Genomic DNA, 6,941 nt, shown 5'->3' with positions numbered 1-6,941 from the left:
TTAAATAGATTTAGTGCATTCCTCTCCGTGTCACTGTTGACAGTGGATGTGAGAAATACATTATACCAGTCAGGGTGCAACTTAACTAGTCATTCATCTGTCTGTGTCTCATTCCCCCTTGAGATTTAGTACAACAATGTTTTTGCTGTTAAAAGCACAGGAAATAAATTGCAATTTTGCGGAGATTATGTATGTTACATGTAAAAAAAAAATCAAAAGTGGTAGCAAATTGAACGTAAAAAACATGAGGAATGTTGCAAATGACATATGCAGTAAGGTTTAATGTTGACTGACAAAATTTGGTTACCAACAGACACAAAGCAAGTTACACAAAACTTATGTGATGGACAGAATTCTGGTATTGCTGACAAACTTTGCTAGGTATGTAATGGACCCACTATCTTTGGAATTATTTGAATGAGAACATTCTATTCATCTCACCTAGGCAGAACTAATTTGGTCTTCAGAATAATGCTCCATTGTACATTCATAATTAAGTCCAAATGTTTAATGCAGCCTCAGGGCGGTACTGGCTGGTGTGTCCCTGAGCCGGTCCCAAGCCTGGGTAAATGCAGAAGGTTGTGTCAGGAAGGGAATCCGGCGGAAAACCTTTGCCAAAACCCAAGATGTGAATCAAACCTAATAATCACATACCGGATCGTTCAAGGCCCAGGTTAACAACGACCGCCATTGGTACTGATGACCTACAGGGTGCCAATGGAAATTGGGCTACTGTAGGTTAAAAAAGGAGAGGAGGAAGGCGTGTTCAGAAGTACAGAGAGAAGAGAAAAGGCAAGAGTCTGGGATTGAAAGTCGATACTTTGAATATCGGGCCAATGACAGGAAAAGGGAGAGAGTTGGTTCACATGATACAGAGAAGGAACATGGATATACTTTGTCTCCAGGAGACCAGGTGGAGAGTTAGTAAGGCTAGAAGTTTAGGAAAAGTCTTTAAGTTGAACTATCATGGTACTGACAGAAAGAGAAATGGAGTAAGAGTTATCTTGAAGGAGGACTTTGTTAGCAATGTTCTGGAGGTGAAAAGAATGTCAGACTTAGACTTAGACTTATGAGTCTGAAACTCGAAATTGAAAATAGGATGCTCAATGTTGTAAAAGACTATGCTTTGCTGGTGGGATGTGAGTTTGAAGAGAAGGAGACGTTTTGGAATGAGATAGATGAAGTACTGCAGAATATCCCAAGAGTTGAGAGAGTGGTAATAGGTGCAGACTTCAATGAGCATGTTGCAACAGGGGGGATGAAGAAGTGATGGGCAGATTTGGTATACAGGATAGGGGCGCAGAGGGACAGATGGTGGTAGACTCTGCATAAAGGATGGAAATGGCTGTAGTGGACACAGGAGGGTAACTTATATGAGCGGAGGTAGAAGCACGGAGGTCGACTACATCTTGCAGTAGACACTGTGAGGTCTGAAGAGAACCGACGGTACAGAAAGTACAGGGATATACAGTGTAAAGTAAAGATAGAGGGAGGAAAGAAAAACAACGGACGTACGATGACTTGTTGGACAGTAAGGAGGGAGAGAATGATCTATCCAGGTTGGTGAAACAGAGATAAAGATGGAAAGGACGTAAAACAGGTCCAGGTAATTAAGGATAGAGAGGGAAATGTATTGACAGATGCTAAAAGAGTGATGGGATAATGTAAAGAGTACTTTGAAGCACTGATGAATGTGGAAAAAGAAAGACGGGGGGCTAGAGGAGGTAACTATTGTAGACCACATAGTAGCAGAGATAGGTAAAAGTGAAGTGAGGAAGGCATTGAAGAGGATGAAGGGTGGAAAAGCAGATGGTCCTGATGATATACCTGTGGAGGTATGGAATTGTCTTGTAGAGGAGGCGGAAGAGTTTCTGACTAGATTATTAAACAAGATCGTAGAGTGAGAAGATGCATGAAGAATGGAGACGAGGTGTGATGGAGCCCATTTTTAAGAATAAAGGGGATGCGCAGAACTGCGGCAACTATAGAGGTATAACGTATAACACAATGAAGTTATGAGATAGAGTATTGCAAATTACACTGAGAGCAGCATGTGGGAACAGGAGATTGTCTTCATGCCTAGAAAGTGCTACAGATGCAGTATTTGCTTTGAAAATGCTAATAGAGAAGCACAGAGAAGGCCAGAGGGGGCTGTATTGTGTTTTGTAGACATAGAAAAAGCATTTGACAGAGTGCAACAAGAGGAACTCTGGCATTGTATGAGGAAGTCTAGAATGACAGAGAAGTATGTTAGACTAGTGCAGGACAAAGGCAGCGCAGAGGACAAAGTGGTGGAAGCTGAAATGGAGGAGTGTCGCATGGTTTTCAGGGAGGAGTTGTGAAAGGGTCTGGGTGGTCAGGGTGAGGTTCCAGATGATTGGGCAACAACAGCTACTGTTATCAGGGATACAGGTAGAAGAGTACTTGGTGTGTCATCTGGAAGGAAAGTAGATAAGGAGACTTGGTGGTGGAATGAGGAAGTGCAGGAGCACATACAGAGAAGTGGGATACTAATAGGACTGAAGAGAACAGACAGGAGTACAGGGCCATACAACGTAAGGTAAAGATAGAGGTAGCAAAGGCAAAACACAGGGTGTACGATGACTTGTATGCTCGGTTGGATAGTAAGGAGGGTGAGAATGATCTATACAGGTTGGCGAAACAGAGAGATAATGATGGAAAGGATGTGCAACAAGTCTGGGTGATTAAGGATAGAGAGGGAAATGTATTGACAGATGCTAGAAGAGTAATGGGAAGATGGAAAGAGTACTTTGAAGAGCTGATGAATGGGGGAAATGAAAGAGAGGCAAGGCTAGAAGAGGTGACTATTGCAGACCACAGAGTAGCAGAAATTAGTAAGAGTGAAGTGAGGAAGGCAACAGGTAGAGGGAAATCTAGAGAGGTGGATGCATGCGTTGGAAAGGAGAGTGATGAAGGTTAGTTGCAGAAAGACACAGTATATGTGTGTGAATAAGAGGAACCTGGGCGTAGCAATGAGGCTACAGGGAGTGAAGATCAAGAAGATGGAGTACTTGGGGTCAACAGTCCAGAGCAGCGGAAATTGTGAAAAAAGGTGAAGAGACAGGTTTAAGCAGGTTGGAATGGGTGGAGAGAAATGTCAGGGGTACTATTTGACAGACGGCTATTAACCGGAATGAAAGGGAAGGTGTACAAGACAGTGGTGAGACCAGCGATGCCAGCAGTCAAGTAGGCAATGACAGTGTGACTTGGAAGGGCATGAGTGAGAGGAATGCCCCCCTCCTCCACGATCTGAACCTGATCTGAACCTGAGCAGTGTTTTGTTATTGGACTTCTGTGCTTGGATTGTCCATCACAAACACCATGCTTGGGCATAAAGGTGTCCATGAGTGCAGTTGGCACAAACGCACCTTAGGCCACAGTTCTTTGATCAACCTTGTGGTCACTTCGTTGGACTTGCAGCTGCATGTCCTGGACGCTTGGGTTAAGAGAAGGGCGGAACTGTCAACTGATCACCACCTGCTGGTGATATGGCTCCGATGGTGGGGGAGGATGTAGGACAGACCTGGTAGACCCATATGTAATGTGAGGGTCTGCTGCAAACATCTGGCAGAGTCCCTTGTCAGAGGGAGTTTCAATTCCAACCTCTGGCAGAACTACGACCATGTCCTGAGGGAAGTGTGAGACAGCGATTTTGAATGGGCCATGTTCCATGCTTCCATTGTCGAGCTGGCAGACTGGAGCTGTGGTTGTAAGCTGGTCAGCGCCTGTCAAGGTGGGGATCCTCGAACATATTGGTGGACTCCAGCGGTGAGGGATGCCGTCAAGCTGAAGAAGGAGTTCGATCAGGCCTTTCTTGCCTCTTTGAGCTCCAGAGGCAGCTGACAAGTCCCGGCAGCACAAGCAGCATGTGGTTTTGGTGGTTGCTGTGGCCAAAACTCAGGTGTGGGAGGAGTTCAGGGAAAACATGGAGAACTACTTCCAGTGGGTGTTGAGTAGATTCTGGTCCACCATGTGACAGCTCAGGAGTTGGAATCAGTGCTCCATTAACACTGTGTACAGTGGGAATGGGGTGCTGCTCATCTCAAATTGAGATCTCCTCAATCATGTCAAAATGCCCTCTCATGAGGAAGCATGGACCAGCTTTATACCCTCAGCAGGGTCCTTGAGGGGCATGGGAGTTTGCCCAACCAGTCAACGTGTTTTGTGGATCTGGAAAAGGCATTTGACAGTGTCCCATGGGCAATCCTGTGGGCGGTGCTCCAGAAGTATGCGGTACCGAATCCCATTATACGGGCTGTTTGATCCCTGTATGATGGGTGTTAGAGCTTGGTTTGCATTGCCAGTCGTAAGTCGGACCCGTTTCCGGTGACAGTTGACTCTGCCAGGGCTGCCCTTTGTCACTGATTCTGATCATAACTTTTATGGACAAAATTTCTAGCCGCAGTCAGGGTGTCGAGGGGATCTGGGTTGATGGCCACAGAATCGTGTCTCTGCTTTTCACGGATGATGTGGTTCTCTTGGCTTCATCAGGCCATGATCTCCAGCTCTCACTGGAGTGGTTCGCAGCCAAGTGTGAAGCAGCTGGGATGAGGATAAGCACTTCTAAATCTGAGACCAGGGTGCTCGACTGGAAACAGGTGCCCACTCCAGGTCGGGGAAGAGGTCCTGCCCACAGTGGAGGAGTTATCTCTGGGCATTGCTCATGAGTGAGGAAAGGATGGAGCGGAAGATGGACAGGTGGATCGATGCAGCGTCTGCAGTGATGTGGACTCTGTACCGGTCAGTCATGGTGAAGAGGGAGCTGAGCCAGAAGGCAAAGCCCTCATTTTAGCGGTTGATCTGCGTTCCTACCCTCATCTTTGGGTATAAGCTGTGGAAAGTGACCGAAACAATGAGATCACGGATACAAGCGGCTGAATGAGTTTTCTCCGCAGGGTCTCCCTTCGAGATAGAGTGAGAATTTTGGTCATCCTGGAGGAGCTTGGAGTCAAGTCGCTGCTCCTCCGCATAGAGAGGAGTCAGATGAGGTGGCTCAGGCATCTGTTCAGGATGCCTTCTGGAAGGCTCCTGGGGGAGGTATTCCAGGCATGTCCATCTGGAGGGAGGCCATGGGGAAGACCCAGGACACACTGGAGAGGCCATGTCTCTTGACTTGCTTAGGAACATCTTGGGGTCCCACCAGACGAGTTGGACCATGCGGCAGGGGAGAGGGGGGTCTGGGACTCACTGCTCCAGTTGCCGTCCCCACGACCCGACTGTGAAACGGTTGAAGATGGATGGATGGATGAAAAGTAACCCTATGTAGAGAGGCTAATTGGGTACAGTGTTAAAATGCAGGCCACATATTATAGCATGTACAGATCAATCCATTATGTGGAAAATTTACACCTCAATGAGTGTTTTTAGTACCACATCCATCATCTTTGAATTCTCTTACTTTCATCAAACATAACATTGAGTGAGGATTACACAAGCAGTCAGAATTGGTGAACACCAGTATGGCTTCATGCCAAAGATTACTAGAGATGGTTTGAGAATGCTAATAGAGAAGTACCAAGAAGGCGAGAGGGAGCCACATTGCACTTTTGTAGACCTAGAAAAAGCACAAGACAGAGTGCCAAGAGAAAAACTCTGGTATTCTATGATGAAGTCTGGAGGAGCAGAGAAGTATGTTAGACTGGTGCAACGTGCAAAATGCTGAGGTTCTCTTTGAGAGTGACGAGGATGGCTAGGATCAGGAATTAGTCTATCAGAGGAACAGCACATGATAGATGTTTTGGAGAAAAGGTCAGAGAAGCCTGACAGAGATGGTTCAGTCATGTATCAAGGAGGGACAGTGAATACCGTATTTTCCGGACTATACGTCGCTCCGGGGTACAAGTCGCACCAGCCATAAAATGGGTAATAAAGAAGGAAAAAACATATATAAGTCGCACTGGAGTAAAGGTCGCATTGTTTGGGGGGGGGATTTATTTAATAAAATCCAACACCAAGAATAGACATTTCGTCTTGAAAGGCAATTTAAAATGAAAATAGAATAGAGGAAAACAGGCTGAACAAGTACAGCCTATTTGACGCATAAACAACGAACTGAGAACGTGCCTGGTAGGCTATGTTAACGTAACATATTACGGTAAAAGTCATTCAAATAACGATAGCATATAGCACATGCTACAACAAAACAATCTGTGTCACTCTTAATCACTAAATCCAACGAAATTTTCTTCTTTGGTGTCACTTCTGAACAACTCCGCCAACCCTGAAGGTAGACAGTGAGCCGCTTCCTCATCTACCGTTACGTCTCTTACGTCAGAGTCATCGTCACTTGCAGTTCCAATTATTCCAGCATTTTTGGATCTCGACACAATGGCGTCCTTGCTCTGATAGAGAGGCAATTGCATTGCATGAAGCGGTAACACCAGGAAGGTCCTCCCGCAAAGTCATTTATATTCATCTTCTTGGCAGATGCAACTGTACTGTTCACAAGCCTCTCCCGGTAGCACATTGTTCAAGCACCCAAGTGTGAACTCATTCCTCTAGCCGTGGCCAGCTAGCTTTTAGCCCGCAATTAGCTTTTATAGTTTCTTCATTTCAGTAAGAGTAACCTCTGCTTTTCGCCAGTCCCTTACAAGTTTCTCAGCAACTTCAAACTTTCTCTCTGCTGCCATTTCCGGCTGCATATTTCACTACTCCCGGCTTGTAACCTGCAGAATATGATTTTCTTTTCGGTGCCATTTTTGTTCAGCCCTTCTCAGTCGTTTTTATATGTTAGTGCGAATGTTGAAATTATCAATTTTAATAGGTACAGAAGTTGGTGGTAGCTTCTTTTTCACACTGCACTTTTGCCATGACCTGCCCCCGCTGAATTTTGATTGGTTGGCATGTGTGTGTGACAATCGTTGTTATATTAAAGACACACGCAGACACAGACACACACACACCAGAGCAAAATAGCTCCA

The sequence above is a fragment of the Fistularia commersonii genome, chromosome 1, assembly GCF_037954325.1.
Source record: "Fistularia commersonii isolate RoL2024-O1a breed Wild chromosome 1, RoL_Fcom_v1.0, whole genome shotgun sequence".
Taxonomy (NCBI): Eukaryota; Metazoa; Chordata; class Actinopteri; order Syngnathiformes; family Fistulariidae; genus Fistularia; species Fistularia commersonii.
The sequence above is the reverse complement of the archived record's forward strand: the minus strand, read 5'-3'. Positions refer to the sequence as shown.